Source organism: Pleurodeles waltl, chromosome 1_1, assembly GCF_031143425.1.
Source record: "Pleurodeles waltl isolate 20211129_DDA chromosome 1_1, aPleWal1.hap1.20221129, whole genome shotgun sequence".
Taxonomy (NCBI): Eukaryota; Metazoa; Chordata; class Amphibia; order Caudata; family Salamandridae; genus Pleurodeles; species Pleurodeles waltl.
Window position 1 is genome coordinate 794,945,158 of NC_090436.1, and position 25,308 is coordinate 794,970,465.

The window sequence follows — 25,308 nt, forward strand, 5'->3', positions numbered from 1 at the left end:
TGTCCCGAAATTGGCTCAAAATTGTATTGAGGATGAGGATTCCCTAAAGAATAAATTTACACACTGGATTAGACATAAACAACACTGTCTATCTCTAATCCGCTCAGATATTAAGAGGGCGGAAAGGATTCCAGGAGAGGTTGGGATGCAAGATGTTGTTGTTCTGACATTAAGAGATGAAATACTAATTGATGGGTTGATCAGTATGGAACAGAGAGCCAGTGCACCCATAGAAAACGCTATGAGATTTAGCCTGGATCCGTATACCTGTAAGTCTACAACATAGAGGAATAAATTTGGGGGTGGGAGAGTACAAACAAGAAAAAGAGACTCTCACCTGGAAGCAGTTGATTGACTGAATCAAGTATATCTGAGACCAACCAGAGATCAAACAGTAGTGGAGTTCCAGGAAGATACTAGTTATCAAGATACAGGGGGAGGAAGCATTGAGGAGTATTTACCCTGTAGAAAGGAAATTACCATATCTCAGAGCCCCACTACCAATGAAACGTTTGTAACCAGAAGAGAGCTGATCTCCATGGTTTCCTGGAATGTAGCAGGTTTAAAAAGCAAGCTTATAGATCCTGACTGGCATGCTTATATAGAACAGTTTCATGTCTGTCTTTTCCAAGAAACTTGGCTAAAGGACCCACCGCATAAACTGGGTTATAAAACTTTTTTTGTTAGTGCAACTGCTGCAGCGAGAGGAAGGCCGTCTGGGGGACTGGTTACATGGGTAAAATTTTCCCTCAATATTGAGACACGCAAATGCGACACAGGGTCTGCTGATATTCTCTGGTTAGAACTAGGGAATAAAAATAAGGGATTATCCCATTTGTTCAATGTGTATATAAGGCCCAGAAGATCAAACCTGGAGTCACATGAAATAGAAATATTGGACGGCTTGTTGGAAAAAATTACGGTAGGAGAGTCAATCATGATTGGGGGAGATTTCAATTGTAACTATGAACCTATAATTGGTCTTGAACACCTGGCAGAAGAGGAAGACCAAGCTAGAGCAGTCCCCCGACTCTCAATTGAAGAGTCGGTCCCTGGTACGGTTGCTGCATTGCAACTTATGGGCCTTACATTAAAGCATGGATTGAGGGCGTGCAATGGTAGAGTGGGACCAAGGTGGCCTCAACATGGACACTTTTCAAAGAGGTAATATAGGTTCAAAATTAGATTATATTATGCATAGCACTAGTACGTGGGAGAGAATAGTGACCTTTAAAATAGATAAGAGGAGGCAAAGCGATCACTTTCCATTAACAGTTGAACTCAAGGGCTACCTCACGGAATTGAATTGCATGGAAAAGGACAAGATGGAGTTACAACCCACTCTTAGTAATAATCGTAGGGCAGTAAAGTGGCCAGTGATATTGGGCAATTTGGGTGTTATGACTAATATTTATAATACATATGTAGAACTAATGGAACCCCATGCCCTTAAAATTTGTACTGAGATCCCTATCATGGATATTCATCAATCCATGAGTACACCACTATGACCTTATTTTACTAAACAGGTACATCAAAAAAACAAAAATGGCAAGGAGCTAATTACTTCATCTAACCCTTGGTATACCATTGAATGCAGAGAGAGGAAAACATTATTGGTAAAGGCCCTTAAACAGAAAAACCCAATAGCCGTACAACTGGCAAGAGCTGGTTATAAGAAAACTCTGGCTACAGCACAAAAAAATTGGGAGGATCAAAAATGGCAAGACCTCCTAGAGGCAGCCAAACGTAATGATACTGCTGCCTTTTGGAAAATAGTTACTTATGGTAGGAAAGAGGGGATACATAGCACTGAACATCATATAGATCCCAGTGTTTGGGTCAATCATTTTACACACCTCTACTCTGACTTGCCCATCTTTGATGAACATCTTTCCTGGACCAAAGAAGTATCCCTCTGGAACAGCTCATCCATCATACAGTTTAGCCTGAAAGAAACAGTGGCTACCATTGAAGCGATTAAATTAGGTAAAGCCCCAGGTCTGGATAAAATCCCAGGGGACTTGTTTAAATATAACATAGAAATTTGGGCACCTTATGTAAACTTACTTAGTAATGCTATAGCAAGGGGTGAGTCAGTTCCTGAGACATGGAAAGGTGCAGAAATAATCCCCGTCTATAAAAAAGGATCTAGGGAGGACCCTGGGAACTATAGGCCAATTAGCCTTATTGATGTTATGCAAATAATCTATGCTAGACAGCTGCTGAATAGAATAGGTTGCTGGATAGAAGAAAAAAACATCTTGACAATATACCAGGCAGGTTTCAGGCAGCAGACAAGCACAATTGACCAGGTCTTTAGGCTATTAGCAATCATGTGGAAATATACAAAACTAAAAAAGGGCCATTTGTACATTGCATTTGTGGACTTGCATGCGGCCTTTGATCTGGTCCTTAGAGACTCTCTATGGACCGCATTGGGGAAGCACGGTATCTCGGGGAGCCTTCTGCTCCAGATAAAGAGATTGCACGAGAATTCTTTTGCAAATGTACGATGGGGCCCAAATGGAGAGTTGACTGACCCAATACCTATTAAAAGGGGAGTGAGGCAGGGCTGTGTGCTTGCCCTGACTCTTTTTTCATTGTATATTAACGACTTGGTAGAGTATTTAAAAGAGAGTAATCATGACTCACCAAGATTGAATGGAGAACCAGTTCCTGCTCTTCTCTTTGCCGATGATACTATCTTATTATCGCAAACTCCCATGGGTTTACAATCCCTATTAGGAATGTTTGGTAAATATTGTAACCTGAAGGGGCTGGAGATAAATCTTTAACTTTAACCACTGCCAGGACGTGAACCTCTACTGATTGGGTCCCCTTGTTTGTCACTGATAGACCCTGTTGACTGTCCTACAACCAATCTCCATTTTCCAATGGTACAAGAACACTGGACTTCAGACTCCAAATGGTGTTGCAGCTACCCTGATGATTTCATCCACCATGACTGAACCCTTCACTGTTTATAAGCATTTGATTTGATCCAATTCCCACATATGAATGTGCACTCCTTATTAAACACTACGAAACCACTGATCATGTGTGAGAGTCATATTTCAGCTATATGTAACTGTTAACTGTAATACCTCTTGCACATAAAAGATTTGCACAAATGTACCAACTTTTTAAAGTCCGTTCACACATGTACTGTTTAATCGGGGTACATTTTGCATTTGATGATACTGATGGGCAAACTTTTTATCACTTTCATTGCAGTTTCCTACATACAGGTTGGGAAAATGCAAATCTTCACACAGTAAAGTACTGGTGCTCATTTTAATGACTCAGCATAGGTGTGAATAACAAGCACCCCACATACCACAGAAGTTAGAGACATGTCAGTCTTTCACTATCCGAATGGACAAACTGATTGGTTCACTGTATCATCAGCTAAAGCCTTATCAAATACCCATACCATACCTCCTCAATTACCATACCCCATAATACAGACAGACGTCTGTACAAATACCCCCAGTCCTGGAACCTTCCACTTACCGTGGACAGGTATCAGTAGGCATGCTACTCACCTATGTCATTCTTGAAACACATGCACAGTGGCCTGAAATGTGGAAACACAGTGACAGCCACAAACAAATAAGGTATTACTAAATTCAAGCCATTAAGATGGTTGAGGGTATGGATTGCACAGTATGACTTGTGTCAGAGAAGCAAGATCACACACATGACACCATTGGGCCTACCTACTGTGGCAAACAGGTCTAAAGTGTGGAAAAGGACACTACCATACCACTGTCCTGACAGCCTGGGCATAGAACTCAGACACCACAAATCTCATGCCTTACAGTACCTAGTTCAATCCATTTTCACTTCACATATCAGTCTACAAATCACCACCTGCCTGTGACACTGTCAGATATTGCCAAATGAGGATGACCTTGTGAAGTTACCTGCAAAATAAAAAATTTAATACACAAGGTATAGGCAGGAATTGATTGTAAAACATCATCCAGCCATGTCCTATAAACAATGGTAACTCTGTGCATTGTGACAAACTTAGACCATGGCGATCAAAAAGCTGCATACTACTCAATGTAGTATTCTGCATACACATCTGAGTAATGTGCTTTTAATCTATTATGACCTGTCTGATGGTCATACTAAGACCCTTATCAAGCATCCCTAACCCCCTAATGCCCCACTGAGTTAGTAAAATTATAGGACATGACATACCTACAGTCAGGTAAAGTACTAATTGATGAGATCTGCCTGGATGTCTCCAGCTTCATCCTCATCATAGTCATCCTCTCTTGGCACATCTGCATTCTCACTCACTGGAACTGCTGTCTCCCCCTCATCTGGAATAAATGGGATTTGACATCTCAGGGCGAGGTTGTGGAGCATGCAACAGGCACCAATAATTTGACATACTTTGGTGGGTGAGTAAAGGAAGGCTCCACCAGACCTATCAATGCTACAGAATATTGCCTTCAGGAATCCAAAAGTCCGCTCCATGACACTCCTTGTCCTTCCATGGGCCTCAATGAAGTAGACTTCCGCTGGCATGGTTGGGTACCTCACAGGTGTCTACAACCAAGGACAGTTTGCACAGCAAGAGTCCCCTGTAAAGAATAGTTGCAAAGAGGCAAACTTAAATCTTGGGCATCCACACATTTGGTAGCAGATAAAAGTTGCAAACACACATGAAATATATGATTTACCAATCAGCCAGGTCCTCTCTGTGTACTGTTGTGTCATCAACAGTAGGATATTGCTGTTCCGCATGATGAAGGCAAAATGGACTGACCCTGGGTACCTTGCACAAACTTGTGAAATGTAGAGGTCAGCCAAAAAAACTACTTGAACATTAATGGAGTGGACGTTTTGCCTGTTCCTATACACCTTTCATTGGCCTTTGGGGGAACCAAGGCTACATGGGTGCCATCAATGGCACCCACCACATGTGGGATGTGTGTCAAAGCATTAAAATCTGCCTTCACAAGGGCCAAATGTACACGTTGTGGAAATCTGATGTAGCTGTCCAGGTGTTTCAACAATGCAGACAGTACAGCCTTCAAGACCAGTTAGGGCCACTGTATTTTAAAAGGAGTCTGTGGCCAGGAAGTGCAGCACTGACATGACTTGTACAATGGGTGGTATACTATAGGGATTACGAATGACAGACATGAGATCTGGCTCCAACTGACAACAGAGGAACTTGATTGTACAACTATCCAGGCGGTAGATTTGGATGATATGTCGATTCTCCATGGTCTGCAGGTCTGCTAGTGGGGCGTACACTGGAGGTTCTCTCAATGTTCTCATGCCAGGGTAACTAGGAGTGATAAAAACATGATGTATATGTTTCACTCATTCTGTCCATTGTAAGTGTTAAAATACCTATGTCACACATAATGCTTGGGCATGCCACATGAAATGTTAGAAACACTGCACACAGTACATACCTAGACACATAATGGCTTCTTACTGCACTCATATTTCCTTTCCTCAATCCTGATTTAGAAATGGAGAAGGATGTCACTAAAAGTCTCTGTGATAATGACATTCTTACCATGTTTCACATTAATAAGACACAAATGATTTATTTCAGATTGCCATTGGTGTGCTCACTATGCCACTAAAGTTCCGTTAGTCATAACTCATCAAGTTTATAATTTGTACATAAATCCTGAATTTTCCTACGTTTGCTCAAAGCCAGCACTGAACACAAGGTTGTCAATATGTCTCAGCTTGTGACGCAACTTTGATCTAACTTTACCGATCAGCTATGAGCCTTTAAATGGCACCTGCCTAACCTACTGTACTGGACATTAGGAAATGACCTAATTCCACTGGCGGAAGTTGTCATGATGGTAGGCGGATACAACCGCTGTGAACATTGCCATTTGAACACATTGCTGCCTTTGGCAGTCTTGTGCCAATGGCGATATCCGCTGGCGATGACGGTGTCTTACATGGCAGACGTGAGTGCCATCTCATGCTTCATATCCCACTTGACTCCTGACACTGCTTCCAGCAAGGCCTCCACGACCTCAGCTGCTGTGTACTGTCCCTGGAAGCAATCATGCCACTTCCTACAGGTGATAGGGCCCCTGTCTTCTCCCATTAGGAGCTTCATAAGCTGGTGGAGGAAGTCCTACTCCTGTATGGACAGCTCTATGGTGCACCAGAGGAATAGGTAATTGCATCATGTGCACATTTGTATAGTTCCCCATCTATCTTTTGTTATGACAAGCACTGGATGATGGGTAAAGTTTATGATGGTGTCCAGGAAATGTGAAAGAATGAAGGGTTGTGGTGATATATGTAGGTAGAAGGGCCTGTGCATATGTGTTTTGATTATGAGTACTTAGACATAGTAGAGAGTATGTGATGTATGATCCCTGACCCACCGACTGACTATAATACATGATCACTGAAGGTGCTATGACAAACTTTGCCAGGAATACCATCTTTACAGATATGCATATGGTCTGGTCATATGTAACAAGCTGACATCTGTTGCTGGATATGCATGTTGTATGCCTGTTCCAACATCACACATGGCCTGACTGCATATGTTCATCTATCATTGAAGGGGATGTTGAAGACAGTCTGTGTATGGCTATGTGCACTAACTTGTTTTTCACCCTGCTTGTTTTGGTATGGTGTATGTGGGCATGACATTCTATTCTCGTCTGGATGTCATGGTAGCATCAGATGTGGTTGTCTCAGATATTTGTCACAGACAGATGGAAGGGTAATCATGTCTGATGGGTGGATAGTGATGTTGCCACCCAGTCAGTCATTGGGCTGTTGACTGAATAATTGCATGATTAGGTAATTCTGAATGTCACCTTTGTGCACTTGACAGTAGTCCATTGGCTAGAAACAGAAGATATACTTCCTGTTGTTGTTGGTGGGTAAAAGGTCTGAGCTTAGTAGGCCCTTATATGACCAATATACTTTGTTTTGAGGAAGACAATGACTTAGATGTCTTGGTCCACAATGTATTTACAGTCCTTCAAACATCACTACTGGTACATGTGTAGGTGACGTGTTTAGACTCTTCCATTTAAAAAGATTTAGAGTATGTCAATTAGAGGAGTTGCATGATTACAAATATCCATTGTGCATGTTGTTAACTATGTGACATGAAGTGGTTGTGGCTTGTGTACACCATGCTGTCTTGAGTATACTAGACAATATGTTTCATTGCCTGGTACATGACATTAGGCTTATTTGTTAGTATGTGTTGAGTTTGTGCATTGTGGAAAGCAATGTCACGTTTCTGAACTATAGCTTGATTGTTGTTTGACTATGTTGCTGTGGATAGGGACCATGTATCATGTGGCAAAGACACCTTGACATGGAATGGTCAGTGTGATAGGTCTACTGATATCATGGTATTGTAGGTAGGTATTGAGCTAGGTAGCTTAGCCAGTGTTTAAACATGTTTTTATTGAGGGACATACATTGTATCTTGCTGTGACATGATGTTGGCACATAACTGGTACTGCCTGGGGGTGTTGGTCAACTGGATGTAATGTTACTGATGTGTAAAGTATGATAGAAGTGATATGTAGAGAATGCGATGACCATCCCTCACTTTCTGCTTTGCAGCATCAGCAGGCGAAGGAGACGGGGCACAGCTGATTGGCGATGTTTCTGGCCATGAGACCTCCAGTCATGAGAACATCGACACCGAGGGACCAGTGGCCCGGAGGGCATGGGGAGTGCCACAGGGAGACCAGTTCCTGTGCATCATTCTCAGAATCCTCCTCCAGTTGCCTCCCCCTGGTGGTGGCAGACCCATCTGGACCACCCTAGCACCATCTCTGTCCACCACCCCCCTTTCTATCACCACCCTTCCTGTAGTTCCCCACCCAGTTGGCAGTGCCCACCCATCCAAGGGGGTGGGTGTCTCCTTTGCCACAGGCACCTCTGCCCCAGCCCCTGTTAGCCCCGCTGCCCTCAGTGAGGAGAATATTGACCTCCTGAGGTCAATCTCTGTGGGTCAGTTTGCCATTGTGAATGCCATCCAGGGAATGGCAACTCAGATACAACAGAGATATTTTCAGGCCCTGGCCTCCACACTGATGGCAGCCAGTCACCCTTTGTCTACCGTCCCCCCTCCACCTTCCTCTTCCCGATCCGATTCCCCCCTTCCCTGACCTAGCCAAATCACACAAACAGACAGGCATGTATCCACCTCAACATCCAAGGGCAGCGCAGACAAACATAAGCACCACAAGACACACCGCTGGCATACACACAAGCAACATCCACCTGCATACACAGCAACAGTCACTACCTGCCCTGACACCCACACCAGCCCCAGCATCACAGACACAACACCTGACACACCTGCAGACACCACACCAACATTCAGTGCTACAGCCACCACACCTATCCTACCCATAGGCACCACCACAGCAGACCCTCAGACATCCACCCCAGTCACCACACCCGCAGACACCACAACCACAGACACACCTACATGCAGCACATCCACCATACCTAGAGTCACCACCCCAACAGACAGCCACCTACCTACCATGGCATCCCCTAGCATCTCCATCCCAACATACACCCACCACCCACAAGCATACCTCTGACAAACACACACCCTAGACAACCACACCAACACTTCTTACAACTTAACTTTAGACCCAAGCCCTTTTGTTATGACCATCCCCATGTGTCTAAGAAAGGTTTGCTATTGGAGTTTAACCTTTTCCCTACTGTTCTCCCCGCAACACCCTTAAATTATCCTTTTCCCTCCCCAAGGACATCCCTTCCACCTCTCAAGCCTCCCGTACCTCCCCGCCAGTACCCATACCTCTCTCCCTACCAAGAAGTTGACCCCTCCCAATAAGACCCAACCCTCCCCCAGCCAAAACCAACCCCCTCCCAAGCCTAAGCCCAAACCCCCTGTCTAAGCCCAAACCCCCTCTCCCCAACCACCCCCCAAAAGTCCCTGAGGTGCATGCCTGCCCCCTTGATGCCCAAACCTATGGAGGTTACATGGCAGTCAGGAGTCAAGTTGGGACACCACTTTGTGCCTTTGGTACAATAGATATTTGTTTATATGGACTGGCCAATGGCTTTGTGCTTTTATCTGTTTGAAAAAAAAGAGAAACATATTTTGACTAACCATTTTTTGGTCACATCTTTGTTGTGCATTTCCTTTCCTAGGTTTGAGTTGTTCCTGGCTGACATTGGTTGTGTCCCAGTGTTTGTGTGTGTGCGGTGCTTGTGCTTTCTTTGTTGTTTGAGCAATATGTGAGGGCGTGTGCAGTGCTTTTGTCCCCCAGGGATAGGGTGCGTGTTGTGTGATGGGCATGTGTATGTTGCTGACATGTTGTTGTCATGGTGTTGTGTCATGTTTTTGTTGACATGTGTTTGTTTTTGTAGTGTGCAGCCTTGTGTGTTTTGACTGTGTGAGTGTGCGTGTATTGTGCATGTTATGATAGGTACAATGTGCTGGGAATGAGTGATGTGTGTGTCGATTGCTACGTTGCATGAGGGTGTATTTGTTTGTGTTCATTCCCAGTTGGCTGTACATTGTATTGTATGTGTGATGAGTCACTGGCCTGTGTTGGTTGTGATTGCTTGATGATGTGTTTATGATTGTGCAGTTGTGGTGTAGTTGTGACGTGTTGATCTGTTGTATGGATTGTGTGAAAGTAGGCCTGTGCTGTGTTGCCGTGTGTAACTGTGTATTCTTGACGTGTGGTGTGTGTGTGTGCTGGCTGGAGTGCACGTGCTGTGTGTGTGTGTGGGTATGTTTGTTGCTGTATGAGTGTGCATGTCACTGTACTGTTATATGTGAGTATAGCCCTCACACTCCTGATATGTCATGTGTCTAAATAAATTTGACACTATACAAATGTAACAGGTGAGTGTGTGTACTTACGGTTGCTGTCGTCCTCATCGGCGATGACTCCATTGTCTTTCAGCGAGCAGGAGCAGTGGGATAATGTATAGTTGTGGTTCCATGGCGGCTCCAGACGAGTATGGCTTCCTGGAGGCGAGTGTCTCCTTTTATCGAGTTCATTTCCACCTGGGTTTCTAAGTGTGGCAGTGGCAGAAATGTTGGTAGTGTGCAACATCGTAATGAGTCTGATGGAAACATGGTCTCTGCTGGACTGTTGGAGGCTCCAATCATCTGCTTCGGTCTGACTGCACTGGCAGTGACGGTGGTGCTTTGGCTGTATTCTGTTGGCATCAACGCCAAACTCATAATTTGGTGTTCCTCTCCTCCAGCCTGTTGGCAGTCTGACCGCCACCGCCAACATGGCAGTCCTTTGACCACCTGTTTTGCTTTCACTAATGACCGAGCTGACAAAAATCTCTGAAATGCACTTCTTAGTTTAAAGAAAACATTTATTATTACTTCACCACGAGGTTCCTGAGAGAGGAGATTAGTAGGTTGGAGGCACACATTAAAAAATAGTCACGGCAATGAAAGGAAAATATATCAAAGTGATTCTCAACTGCAATGTACAGAGCAAATATATGTGATTATATTATAGCATAACTGCCAAGCAAAGAATAAAGATAAAATTCATCACCGTAGGGCCTATCACTGCTCTTTATCCTTCTCATGCCAGCAAGTTGATGACCCTTGTTGAACTGCGAGAAAGAGATTTTCCACCCTCACGGGACAGGTCAGGCTGTTGACGTCCACTCCTGACTGAAGTCTCGGAAAGTCCCCCTTGCTGCTGCTCAGGGACACCTTTTATAGATTAAATAATGAAAAAGCCTTCTGAAAGGCCCTTCCCTCTAATTTTCAAAACATGCTGGCTACTGTAGGTCAGAGTTGGAAGAAACAACGTCGAAAGTTGGCCAAGTTTTCAAGGCTGTCTCTCCCAAGGACGAGTTCTTCCCTGCACTAGAGAAAAACACAAAATATGCGTTTCCTTATCATGCTATCGTGTTCAGTAAGAGAAAATACGAAAAACACAAGCTTAGTTTACCATGTGGAAAAACACAGCTCATCTGCAATGTCTAACACCACGATAAAGCCAATAGGCAGCTAAGCTGAATACAAAATGCAATGTCTAACGGTTATATGACGGAACACCGAATCTTAAACTACTACTTACCTTAACAACGAGGTCGGAACACCGACCTCGTCTTTACTACTAATGATTTTACCACGAATGCTTTAACAACGATATTTCGTTGTAAAGGCATTCCTGATAAAATCATAAGCAATAGGCACCATTCACCCTACATCCCTCACCCCACCCCCCCAACCCCACCCCAAAACCTAAAACCCCCTGACCCCCCACCCACTCCCCAAAACCAAAAACGCCCCACCCCCCAACCCCACCCTAAAACCTAAAACCCCCTGACCCCCCACCCACTCCCCAAAACCAAAAACGCCCCACCCCCCAACCCCACCCCAAAACCTAAAACCCCCTGACCCCCCCACCCACTCCCCAAAACCAAAAACACCCCACCCCCCCAACCCCACCCTAAAACCTAAAACCCCCTGACCCCCCACCCACTCCCCAAAACCAAAAACGCCCCACCCCCCCAACCCCACCCTAAAACCTAAAACCCCGACCCCCCACCCCCTCCCCAAAACCAAAAACGCCCCACCCCCCCAACCCCACCCCAAAACCTAAAACCCCCGACCCCCCACCCCCACCCCAAAACCAAAAACGCCCCACCCCCCCAACCCCACCCCAAAACCTAAAACCCCCCACTTACCTGATTCGTCACCTTGTCATCTGCATCGTCCTCCTCAGCCGACTCCCTTGTTTGTACCTTAACCATGCATGTTCGTTGTTCAGGACATGCGTGGTTAAGGCACAAAATAACAAAGTCGTGGTTAAAGAAAGCGTTGTTCCGCTTTCGTTAACCAGGACTTCGTTATAAAAAATTCGGCATAAAGGTTGTTTACCATGTCTAACGCCAATAGGCAGCTAAACTGAGTACAAAATGTAATCTGCAACTGGTGAACATTGAACAACTAATATGCACAGTGGTGAAACACAAAGTCAGTGGTCAAACATACTTAATTTCATTACACCGCCAAGCTCATAATGAAGCTCAAAGTGTCTGTTTAGTTTCACTATGAAATCCTTTAAACAAAAATCACTTTTTTATGATAGTGGTATTTTGGCTTAATTCCTTTCAGTCAGTGCTATTGCATTATGTGATGCATATGTGGGGAAACCATGGCCTTGTGACTAATAACATCACAAATTCCAATGCCCTAGTGGCCTGCAATGTTCTGCTACTGTGTCACTATAGTGTAAACAAGTGTTTGCACTAAGCATTACAATTTGTGGTTTTCATTTTTTTTTCTTGATATAGCTACTTCTGCTGCTGGAGGTCACCGATCCAGGCAGGAGATATCCACCCAGCTACAATGCTAGAGGATGGAGTTCATTGTGGTCGAATAATGCCAGCTGGTGGTCTTGGAGGTGGAGGAGGCACATGCCTTCAGTTCCTGGTACCGCCAGCCTGGCCTGCCTCCATCTCTGCCACACCAACACCAGTGCCACCTGCAGCCAGGCGAAACTGCTGTCAAGTGGAACACCACTCCCATCTTATTGACAACACCATCAACAAACTGCCTCCTCTGCTGTCTCCTACACAAGCTGGTGCTGCTTTGGAGAGACCAGCAGAACCTGGGTCAGGAAGTGGCCTGCCTATATACCCATATGGATCCCTCTAAGCCTCTTTATAAATTATCTTTTTTTGGTAGGAGGGCTGTGTTGCGGGCAGGGAGGATAGGAATTGAGAAAGGAAGTTGGGTAAAGGGCAGAACATGTCTGGATATTTGTATGTTATTTTAGGGGGAATGGAGTGGGCCTGTTATGGGTAAAGAGGATTGGTTTCCTTTGTAATAAAAATTGTTTTTTTCTTCACAATGTATATCACTCACTATCTGTCTTTTATCCTTGCACTGCTTTTTAGATTAGCAATTGTAGTTTTTGTATTGCCAAAATGCTCTCCTCTGAAATAGTTACATACTATACATCAACTTTTTCACCCCTAGACTTTCTCTGCCTGAAGTTGCTTGCCATGTATTTCTTCAATAGTTTACTTTGCTTACCACTTCCTGCAGTCCAGTATACCCTGCTACCACAGTGGGAACAGACTAGGTTTGATTTACCTATTCCTTGATGAGGTTTTGCCACTTTTGCAGCATCCAGCCACTTATCAAAGTGTATACTACTTAGTTAATACCCTTGTGCTGCTACCCTCTATTACTATTGATCATTAGAGCGTTATGCTTACAACATACACACAAATCTTAATCTTACTTCACTACCTCTGCTTGTAGAAAACAACTTCAGTAATACGGTCTTAACTAGTTCACTTCTTAGTTCTGAATTTCTTACCTGAGATGAAGCAATGGCTGCTAACTCTCTCAATCTTCCAAAACCTAATTGCAGGATTTCCTGAAGGGCCTTCTTAATGGTGGTGGTATAAGAGAACAAGTGCTCACAGGGAAGACAACACAAACAAGTCCCACTCCCACCTCTTCAGAATGAGGTGAACTCCAATTACAGGAGTTTGTGGGTTATCATAACTTTTCAAACCAGACCAGACCACTAACATGATAAAAATCCCATATTTCAAAAACTAGCAGTAGTAACTTCTAAACAACCCTATGAGGCAGTATTTAATTTATTTAAAAAATTAAAACTAAACTTATAAAATACTCAAATCAGGAGTCAGGACGCAGGAGAAGGTTAAGCATTTTAAGCAACAAAAGGCCTGAATTAAAGTATGTTACACCTTTGGTGTAAGCTTACAACTAGTACCTTTTCCATCAATAACGAGTAGTAACTTTGCAAGTAGTATGTAACCCCTATCACTTTAAAAGGAGTTAGCATTACTATTAGTTAGTTACTACTCCTAATGTTACTTACTACTCGTAAAGTTACTGGTACTTCAGTGTTACTGCAAGAATGAACTTACACAAAGCGTATAACTTTACCTTTGTGAATCAGGCCACATAGTGCACACTAGAACTACCTATTGTGTGACAGACATTGTTCAGGCCACATAGTGCACACTAGAACTACCTATTGTGTGACAGACATTGTTCAACTGATACTCTGTACCATGATGATGCTGTTTTCTCTTTCATGTGTGGGTGAGTGAGTGGGACTGGCTTGGGCTATTGTTCAAGTAAGAAGATCCCACAGTGAGTTGGTGTTTCTTTCACCACACCCGCCCAAGGAAGTGTATGCTTCATTTATGGTGTAAATTTGAAAGTCACACCTCAATATATCTCACAATCCGGGGAAAGAGGGTTAGAGGTCTGATGAATTGATGGGAACAGGGAGTTGGAGCAAGGTGTGACAAAGACAAACACAATAATAATATTCATCTGGTCGATCAGCAGCACATCATCAGCAAATCAGATGTGGGAGGAAATAAAGGAATGACACAGTTCAGTTAATAAATGCATTACAATCAATTACAAACAGTCCTTTCACCCCAGAGTCTTAAGTTATTACCTAATTGTTCTGTCATCTAGGTTTGAAAAATGCAAATTAGGGAGGACCTACACAGGACCCACACAATTCTGAAAATTGTGTTTGTTAGGAAAAGGAAAATGACACTGTATATATATAAATGACAAAATGGGCTATCCATCTGCATTGTTCTTCACGGAATGTCTGTCTTGGGTGTATGACTGAAATGATCCAGTAAGCAGGAGCATTAATGAGCTTTTTTGCATAAGAAAAGAAGGCCTGTGGATTGCAAAACAGTAAATGTTGATATTGTAGAGTCAAGGAGATGGTAAGCTTCATGGTGGATGAGGACAAAGAGAGGCAGAGCATAGGCTCATGCAGTCATATGTGATTAACTGAGAAGTGAGAACAGTTTTACAACCAGTCCTAGACAAGTAGGTGTCTGTACCAGGCTGATCAATCTCATAACTGTCAACTGCCATAACATTTAGCTGAGTGCATCAATCATGTGACTTGTCTCCAGTTACAGCCCCGACCCTGACCACAACCACATAATTAGAGGAGTTTTATGTTTGAGCCTGCACACCACTCAACATTTCTCAAATCAATGCACCTTTCTCCAGTCCACAAAGGCCTCTTTGAGTCTCGTTGGTTTGCTTTCCCTTTGAAGTAGATTGTCATTGTTCATAAATTCCTTCTTCGGGCTGTTGAGGAAGTTCCGTTCTGATTCCTGACTCTGACCCAAATGAGATTGAGAGGGATACATCTGTTGACCTATTGATGAACAGGAATGGCAAAATAAGTTTAGCATTGTGTGTAGTTTTGTTAACTAAACTCACTTGTCTGGTCTCTGAAGACTCCCCAAAAAAGTAGTGGACCATGCAAGGAATTCTAGCAAAGTGTGTAAGGGCCAATTACATCATTTTCAGGCAGAATCACTCATCAGGACCCAAACAATGGAAACCAAAATCAAGTTTATAAATTAGTTGAACCACACCCTCACTGTCTGCCCCCACACAAATCATTATCACTCACACTCACTCAATATATTAATCAGTGGTGCAGTAGTTACCTTTTCCAAGCATGGTGGTACACAATTGCCCATAGTATCTCCTCTTTAACCATGGAAGCAATAGACAATGGCAATCTTAAATTAATGATTTTTACTGGGGCAGTCCAGCTAGTGAATAAAAAAAAAAAAGAATAGACATGGGAGGCATCGTCTTTACGTCCTTTAAGAAAATTGGGATGCTTTTTCACTGATCCAAACCCAATCCAGTCCACATATGTGAATAAATAGTGGGGCTGCATAAGCCAGACACAAAATATATATTTTCCTCTATCTATCTATATCCATTATTTTGGCAAAGCAGTTTGATGACAATGTGAAAGGTCTATTGTGGATCAGGAGATTCGCTGAGGAATTGGTCAGCTAACACACTTGTATTCTTGTGACATGAAGTGTTAGCTCATTTTAATCACAGTTATTCTCTTCACAGTTTGAAACAAGATGCTGGTCCATCTTACTGTGGTAACTGCACCAGCTGCACTGAACGTATGCTCAGAAGAAACACTAGCTGCAGCACAAGTTAGATACTTTATTGCCAGCCTGCTGAGCTCTGGCAGTTGGTGCATCTTCCCATACCAACAAATGTATGGGTTTTGAACCAGGTAGAACTCTTTTGGATCATCTAGATAGTCTTGGACCATCCTCTGAATGGTCATTGAAACTACCACTTGCTTGACCTCTGTTGACTTCACCTCTGCATCTGACTTCAGCCCTGACAATTGAAATCAAGTCATTGCAGAGGTTAGATCAGTTTTTTCTATTGCTGGTGTTGTTGCTGGTGTTGGCAGCTGTGATGCAGCAGCACTGCCATCTCTGCTGGTGGAAGGCTACATGGCAGAATGTCTGCCAAGGCCTTCAACTTCTAGCCATTCTTCTTCCAGATCTCGTCCTTGGTCATATATTGTGAAACATCCCCTTCTGAAAAAGGATTGAAAGTGACCAGTATTTTGTTGCCTTATGGATCAGGGATTGTGGCACTGATGTACTATTTGGAGGGCACAATCTCTTTTTGTTGCCTTTTATTGACAGCCAAGCAAAGGATTAGGCTCCGAACCAACTCATATGCTTCTTCGTTCGCACGGAAAACCTTTGCGGCACCTTTTTAAACTGGTCCTGTAGCAGATGCAACAGTGGGATTGCTTGGCTCATCATACTGTCCTCCTTGCTGAATTCCCATTTGAAAACCTCAAAAGGAAGTACCATTTGTGTCAGGCATTTGACTAGCTCCTATTTGTTGAGCTCCATCGTCATGTGTTTCCCAGTTCCATTCCCTCCTATTTGAAGGACATAATTGGTGATTGGTGTGTACTTCTCAAACAGACAAGTAGTAGGTTGAGTTTCTACATGTTGGCACCTCCTGTATGAGGGCTTTAATCGGTACTCTTTTAGCACGCTGAATGATCCTCAGCTGCTTCTGGGATTTAAAAGAATGACTGAACCGAGTGCAGATTCTTCTGCTGGTGGCCAATATGTTGCTAACCATTTCTTCTTTTTTTAGAAAGTCCTGAACAATCAGGTTGATACAATCTACCAAACACATGTGGGACATTTGGCCTCCAGTAAAATAGTGTGAACCTGGCTTACCTTGATGAACACTTGTGTGGCAAATGAAACATATTGCAATGTTATCCTCCTGTTTGCTAATCATAAAGAAGTCTCAAACTGGGGAGGAGTACTGTTTAGTGTGCCACTGCCAATGCCTGAAGAGCTAGAGGTAGGTGGGTTTGCTTGCCTTTCAGCAGTGGGTACTTCAACTGAGGCAGTGGTGGATACAGGTCTTAGGAGTGCCTGACAAATATGGCAGCTGGCGGTGGTGGAACCAGTACCACATCTCTCTGAAAAGGTTCAATAGAAGGGGTTATTTCGGTCTCAGTGTCCGCTGAGCCACCCTCCATACTCACAATCACTGTCTTGTCCTCATCACTGTCAATTTGCATAATTCTAATGCTTTCGGGGTCTTTCCTTTTCCCTTGTCTTTCATAGTGGGTCTCAGACTCCGCTGGGGTCCAGTCCATGTCCAGATCATCAGAAGGGTGGCTTGGAGAAGATGGTGGAGTAACCTTTCTTTTTCTTGCTGGATATCATGAAGCCATGGTTTCAAGAGCTACATTTTGTTCAGCAAGAAGCTCAACTTCCTGTTCTGCTCCTACTTCAGGAAGAACTATTGCTAGCTGATGCTCCTGTTGTCTGCTTTGCTCTGTGTCCTGTGACAATTGGGTACTTTGCGGCTGAGACAAATCCATTTCAGACTTACTGCTCATTGCCATGACTGCAGTGGCTGCCTCACTGAGAGCCATAGGCTTAGGTTGGGGTGGTGCAGTTGATGTGGGAGTGCTGTTCACAGTTTTTTGCTGCCTGGGGGAGGGGGCAGCAGGCACACCTCATTTCTGAAAAAAGGTGGAGGTGGCATGCAAGTAGTGACAATCTCCTTCTTCTTCTCCCCACTGGCCACTTTCTTGGCACAAACACCTTTCATTCGGGCCTCTTCAAATTTTTAGCTCTGGAAGTTGGCACTCAGCTGCACAAATAGAAGCAGAAGAGGTCTTGGGTGGTGTCACTTAGTGCCAGCCTTCTGGCTGTCAGTACTGTGAGTGAAGTTTCTTGTGCACCTAAAAGCACCCAAGCAAGAAAAACATTCAGTGAAATGTGGTATTTGCAGTTTGAATATACATATAGACAATAAAATGTAGTGAGGTTGTCCCAAATAATTGGCAATAGTGTATACATTCCAATCCAAATCATAACATAATATTTCAATAGCATACAGATTTAAAAGTTTACTTTATGTGTCTCTAAGGGCTATGAGGAACCACTGGCAGGCAGAGGGTACATAGGAAAATTGAAAATATAATCCCTAAAAAATAAATGATGGTGTGTGCCTATGGCAAGCAGGGGGTACAGAGAAAAATAGAATGATCCCTAAAAAAGTAATGATGATATGCACCTATGGCAGGCAGGGGGTGAAGTGTATAATGTAATAATCCTTAGAAACATGAATGTTATGGCAGGCAGGGGGTGCAAAGGAAAATATAAATAAAAATGCATATAAACACTGTTCATACACACTACAATCATACTCAAGCACATTAAACTAATATCAGGGAAAGATCTTCTATCAATGTCCCTAAAAAATGGCTTTGAACACTGGAAAGAATTAATTTAACTGGCTGACTGCACAAAATAGCCAGTAGCCAAATGTTCAAACAAAAACAAGCAAGAAAGAACCGACAACAAAGAACACATGCAGTCTATGTCAAAAGCACAGTGGCTGACTACACAAATTGGCTTCCGGCCATGTGTTCAAATAACAGCAAATATGGGGACATGGACAATGAAGAACATGCAGGCCGATGGCAAAAGCACAATGGCTCGCTATACAAAATGTCTGCCAGCCACATGATCAAACAACAACACGCAAGAAGGAATGGACAACAAAGAACACATGCAAGCCTATGGCAAAAGCACACTGACCACTACACAAAATGGCCACCGGCCAAATGGTCAAACTTCAAACAACAAGCAAGAAGCAATGACATCAAAGAAAGAACACATGCAGGCCTATATGGACACTGACTACACAAAATGGCTGTGGTCAGATGGCATGGAAAAAAAAGACAAAAATGGTGGCCAATGGCAAACATGGCAACGGCCACATAGCATGGAAAAGAAAGACAAAATGGTGGTCAATGGCAAACACACACACACTGGCCACATTTTGCATTTAATCCAATGCCACCCCCAAGTCAGAAATGTTACCACAAAAACTGTTAAAAGCTAAAAATGAACAACTATATACTGGTGCATGACCTCTTTCAAACAACATTTCATCCAAAAGTGTTTCAACTTACTTCATTGTGATGTCACAAAAACAAAGGCCCATGTTTATACTTTTTCACGCAAAACTGTTAGCACAGTTTTGTGTGAAAAAGTATAGCGCCAATGTCCTGTTAGCGTCCTTGTGAAGGACGCTAACAGGGCGGGGGAGGCATAGGGAAAACTGTAGCTTGTGCGCCGAATTATGGCGCTACACTGTTTAGAGCCAAAAAAATACCTCTATGCAGTGTAGCGCCATTTTCTGGCGCACAACCCCATGGACATGGCTCCTGTCTCAATAAAGACAGGATCCATGCCCACCACCCCAATGGTCATGCCCAGGGAATGAATGTCCCCTGGGCATGGCCACCATTGGGGCCAGCGCCATGCAGGGGGCCCCAAGTCAGGGCCCCCAAGTGTGAAAAAATAAAAAAATAAGAAATACTTACTGGGATTTACCTGGGATGGGTCTCCATCCGGTGGTGTCCCTCTGGTGTGGGTGGGGTGTCCCTGGGCCAGGGAAGGGCACCTGTGGGTACTTCCTGTGGTCTCTGACCATGAAATATGCCTACAGGTCCCCTAACGCCTGCCCATACGCAGGCGTTAAATAATACTAGGGCCATTATTTAAGGCCCCCATCCCTGCATGCTGGATTTTAGCATGGGGGGATAAATATGGCACAAAGGCCACATCATCCTTTTCTGGATGGGAATGCCTCCTTTGCATCTCATAGACGCAAGGTAGGTTCTTAAGTCCAGAAAACAACGTTAACTCCATAACTTTGATGCTAGACATGTCTAGCGCCAAAGTATAAATATGGAGATAGGTTTGCGCTGAATTAGTGTAAAAAAAAATTACACTAATTCAGCGCAAACTGAGAATAAATCTGGGCCAAAGTTCCTAAAACCCAATGTATATGCAGCAGGAATTGCAGGCAAAGAGAGTTATCCTCTCACCTCGAAATCCAAATGAAAATTGTTCAGGAGATGGACAAAAAACTGGGAGAAACATTCTGGGCAGTAAGAGGAAGTTGAAGTCTCTTTGGCACTTCCTTCATGTAAAAAAGGAATATTAAAAAAGAGCACTTTGCATTTAAAAAAAATTACCTGAAACTTACATTTCGGTAAAATATTCACTTGAAAAGGTATTTTCGAGTTGATTTAGCTGCTTCTCCATTAGAAAATCTACTTGAGAAGCAGCCCTGTTTGTGATCACTGGTGTGATAGAATGGCGATGGAAGGCTCCCTGGCAACTGGAACCTGTGCAGAGGACCAGCAAATTGCACTCACAAGTGTGCTTGATGGAGCCTTTCCGTGAACACTGCGCTGCTCGAACTGGAGAACAATTCCACCACATGCTTATTGGTGGAATTTATCAGGAACTTACAAGAGTAACGCGGAGTTACCAAATTCCACCAATTCCCCAAGCACAATTATAATTCGACCAGGGCCTACTTCACATGTGTTTTATTTTTTTACAAAAAACAACGTTGGAATGAGATGAATGAAAGAAGGTGTTCTATAATAAAAATGAAACAACTTGAAGAAATGCATTTGACTTGAACTCATCATTCAATCACTTGAAATTGAATGCTGAATTGAGTTTCTGATACAGTATGTTTAGTCACCAATGGCCAGATGTGGCAATCAAAAAATACAGCTGTGCATAGTGGGACTATTCTTGCCACTGAGAATAGAATGAATGGTCATAGACTGCACAGAAATAAAAAAGAATAAATATTGCAGAGCTTCTTTTAAAACATTTGAGTGCAATATCTAGAGTTTTCTTAAAGGCCTTATGGTGCAACCCTCATGTTTAACACTAAATCAATGCAGGGCATCTGAGAACAGATCCTACAGAGAATTTTTTATCAGTCATTAAAGCTAAGCTTAAAGATGCTTCAAGGTATATAGAGAAAGGCAGAGAGAACTACTGGCCTCTCTTTCCAAACTGCACTAACTCAAAGAATATTGGGGTGTTTCACTACCATTTGCACTGGGTTTGCATCACGAAAGTGATGCAAGTCAGCTCAAAATGTTTTTTGTTATTTACTTTCTAGTACAAAACTTGTTTTGTACTGGAAAGTTGCCTAAAAGTAATGCAAAGCAGTGCCTAGAACTGGTTTGCATAACTTAGCGCTAAGGGGACATTCCATGGGCGTTCCTATGCAGCCACCCATACTTTTTGATGCAAAACCCTATCAACCAAAAATATAGGACATGGTTTTGCATAAAAAATATAACACTATTCGAAATCAGGCATTAAAAAGAGGAATGTTTTCATTTCTCCTTTTTGTTCCGACTTTGCATGTTTGCTACACTGTACAGAATACAAAGTAGGAAAAGTTTCAAATGAAGTCTAGGCATAGCAGGGTAGCCTTCCAGTACAAAACCTATGCTAGATTCACGCACAGACCTTTGCACTGTGCTGCAAAGGTGTGTTTGTGGAGCTTTGCGGCAAAATTATGCTCCTGCACTACAGAGAGAGGAAGGAAAAAGCCAAAGCTCTTCATATATGACACCCTCTTGCTCTCTCTGTCACACAATGCAGCACAGTATTTTTGGCTGCTACGCTGAGTTCCGTGGCATGAAGGTAAATGTGGCTTTAAGGGGCATATTTACAACCCCCTAGCACTACCGGAGCGTCACTTTTTCAATAGTGACGATTTGCTAGTTCTATTTGTGCTGCATTCTGCAGCACACATAAAAGTGCCAAATCACCATTATAGGTTGTTTATGTGCAGGAAGGGGCACCTTCCTGCACATAAACAATCATTTCCTTCAACGCAGACACCCTTGCACTATGGTGTAAGGATGCAGGCGTTGGCGCTAACAGCTAAATTTAGTGCCAGCGCTAGGAAAACACAGGGGTGCCCTTTTTTTCGTTAATACAGTGCCTCCCTGTGTTTCAGAGCTGACGCAGCGCGGTGCTGCCAATTTTGGGGCAGCGCTATGCTGTGTCAGTTCCTTATAAATATGCCCGTAAGTGTCTTAAAAAAGCGCACAGATCTGCAACTCGGAAACGCACACATTTATGATGGGGCTCCTGGGAATGAACTTTGAAGGAGAAAAATGCGGGTCTATCGAGACATATTTTGTCTTCCAAGCATTGTGGGCCCACCCTTTCTTTACTGCTGAAGTCCAGGAGTAAGGCAGGCTTTATCGTTAAATTCAAAAGAAAATGAGAAGCTCTTCAGGACTAAGTCACAGCAAAGTCTTTGTGAAGTATGACAATTGTAAAGTCCACTTGACAAATGATTATACCATGAGTAAAGCAAAGGACGCCAGTTTTTTTGTTTTTGCTTTTTCCTCAACATTTCCAGTTATACAGATTTTGCTTTGTTTTTTTTGCAAGGTCTTATTATAACAGTTTTTTAACTAATAACGTGTATGATGAAAGTGCATATAGCAGCGCGAAACTTTTAAAGAGAAGTTTTGCGTTTAGTATAGCATTTTAAGCATGTGCTGTTGCCTGTTTTAAATAAAAATTGTGTTCTTCCAGTCGGATCAGCAGTTGAAATACTATATTTCAACTGCTAAAATAAATTACAGGATCCATTTTCCACGTCTCTGAAAACATTAGTTGGTAAAACCACATGTTACATGAAACCATGTCTGAGGAGCATGGCATGACCTCAGACTGTACAGCACTGGAGAGAAAGGAACCTTTGTCACAACTTAATGTGCTGAAATGTAAAAATAAGTACGATGGAATGAGAAAAAGCAGCATAACTGTGTATAGTCAGGCAGCTAACCCTTAAAGTTCCCTACCTTCCAGGCATTCTGAACTGCGACAAGTTCCCTCCCCTTCTACAACAGAATAATGGCAAATGGTGCATTTCAGAAGGGAGCATAAACCTCACGAGAAGACAGATTTTCACTACCATGTATACCTCTGTCTTCTTAATCAGACTTTCTGGATGGTCACTAAGAGCCTCAAGTACAAAGGGTTTTAACGTTTGGAAATCCTCCGAATTAGTAAATTAGAGGGTTTGCAAACACAAAGGGCCAGATGTGCGAAACAATTGTCTTTGCAATTTTCTAATTGCGGATTTTTGTGATTCGCAATTAGGAAATCGCAAACCGCGACATACAAGTGAATCTGAAACACATTTAGCGATTCCTAGAGGGTTCCAAATAGACGTACCTCATTAATATTCAGTTGCTCAATTTGTGACTCATCGAGAATGGCCAAATATCACAGGGATGGTGGCCTGCTAGGTTCAGCAGACCACCATGTCTGTGATTTCTTTTTAAATAAAAATATTTTTTCAAATGCAGCCCGTTTTCCTTGAAGGAAAATGGGATGGATTTTAAAAAGAAAACTGAAAAGTTCTCTTTTTATTTTGTAAGAACATGCAGTGGGCCATGTGACCACTGTCTGCTCTTAAAAAACGTTTTCACCCACATTTACAAAGGAGAAGGGTTCCCCGCGGAGCCCCTTCCCATTTGCAAATGGGTTACCATCTTCTTCAAGGAGTCTATAAAATGTGAATGTTTTGCAACTGCACTATAGTCACAAAATATTCACACATATGACTGCGAGTTGCTATTAAGAAGGGATGGCCTTAATACGGTAATAGGTTACCAAATCAGAAAATAGGGTTTTGCACATTCAAAAAGGCTTTTTTGAAGTCACAAACGGCCTAATTCTGCAAATTGGGCCATTTGCTACCTAATAAAACCTATGTACATCTGGCCCTAAAAACCTTTTCCTATGTACTGAACACATTTAGTGATTCAGAAAAGTGTTTCTGAATTGCTAAATATGTTGGCAAATTAATACCAATTCGGTATGCTATGTTACAATATTTTGCTTCTGAGATCCTGTTGCAAAACAATTGAAAAGTTACTGACACTTCAAAGGAGGTGGTAACCAATTCACAAAATAGAAAGGGTCCTCTTGGTATTCCTTATCTTTGCGAATCTTAACAACAGTTTGTTGAAGATCAGACAGGGGTCAAAGAAACCCCTGCCAACTCTCAAACAAACACAAAAAAACTTTTTTTTTTTAAACAGAGACCTTTTTGGTTTACGGAAAATGGGCTCCATCTAAAAAAAAGTGATCCCTGTAATGGCTTCCAGTCACTGAGTCACAATTTGTCAGCCAACTCGTTAGTATTCATGATGTAAGTAGGATTTTGACCCACTGCAATTCTTTACTTTCTATACCCAACCTATTGGAACATCGGTAGGTTCACCAAATAACTTAGTATCTCAAAAAGTTGATAAGTAATTTGCGACCGCTTTTTGCGACCACATTAATAGTACTTGTAGTAACATGAGGTCAAAATGTGCAGTAGGATTAAGTGTTACTGCACATATATAGTAAGCCATTACATTCTACAAAGAACTTCATTTGGTTAAGAGTTGCCAGCAATGACTCATGTTTAGTAAAAAAAAAAAAAAGATTTTCAGCTTTTAATGACTTTAGGCCAAATTCACAAATGTTTTATTAGCCTAAGGGTAATATAAGTGTACAAGAAGCAAATGTATAAAAACACTGCATAATTGACAGGGGTGTAGAAAAATGGAAGGCTCCAAAGGAAAAATATATTTTTCCACAGAGAAAATAAGAACATTATGTGCAAAAGCATATTTCCATATAACTATCACTATAGTAAAACCATATACATACATATACATGCATAACTTACTCATAACTGTTTTCACCCAGTGGTAAAGTTGAGCGAGTATATTTAGTTGAAGACTACATTTTGTTGTTTTAGATTTGCAAAAGACTCCTGTGATTTCTTGCAAATATCTAAAAAGTTGGAAATCTACTCCCATCAAACGATTTAATCTACAGGAGTAGATTTCTGAATGTTGTCAGCCTGCTTTGTGAATCGGCCCAATGAAGCTGTCATCACATAATTATTTGGCGCACAACCCCTGTCTTAGCAAAGACAGGAGTCATGCCCCCTTGCCCAATGGCCACGCCCAGAGAACTTCTGTCCCCTGGGCATGGCCATTGGGCACAGTGGGATGTAGGGGG